The following is a 205-nucleotide window of genomic DNA, read 5'->3' as shown; positions in this document are numbered from 1 at the left end:
AACAGTCCAGAATAAGAGGTTATAGCAAATTGGACTGGTGGGTAGATGGGGAGAGGGAGAAAATTATGCAACAATGAAAGAACATTTTTTAAAGAGAAAAGTGAACTGGAGGGTGGGAGTATATAGGAAAATGTGCAACAGTGAATGAATGGAAATCCAAGTTTTCTACAAACTGTTGCTAAAGTATTAATAAAAATATAAAATA

This window comes from Elephantulus edwardii, unplaced genomic scaffold (genome assembly GCF_000299155.1).
Source record: "Elephantulus edwardii isolate Elephantulus edwardi_28Jun2011 unplaced genomic scaffold, EleEdw1.0 scaffold00017, whole genome shotgun sequence".
Lineage (NCBI taxonomy): Eukaryota > Metazoa > Chordata > Mammalia > Macroscelidea > Macroscelididae > Elephantulus > Elephantulus edwardii.
The sequence above is the reverse complement of the archived record's forward strand: the minus strand, read 5'-3'. Positions refer to the sequence as shown.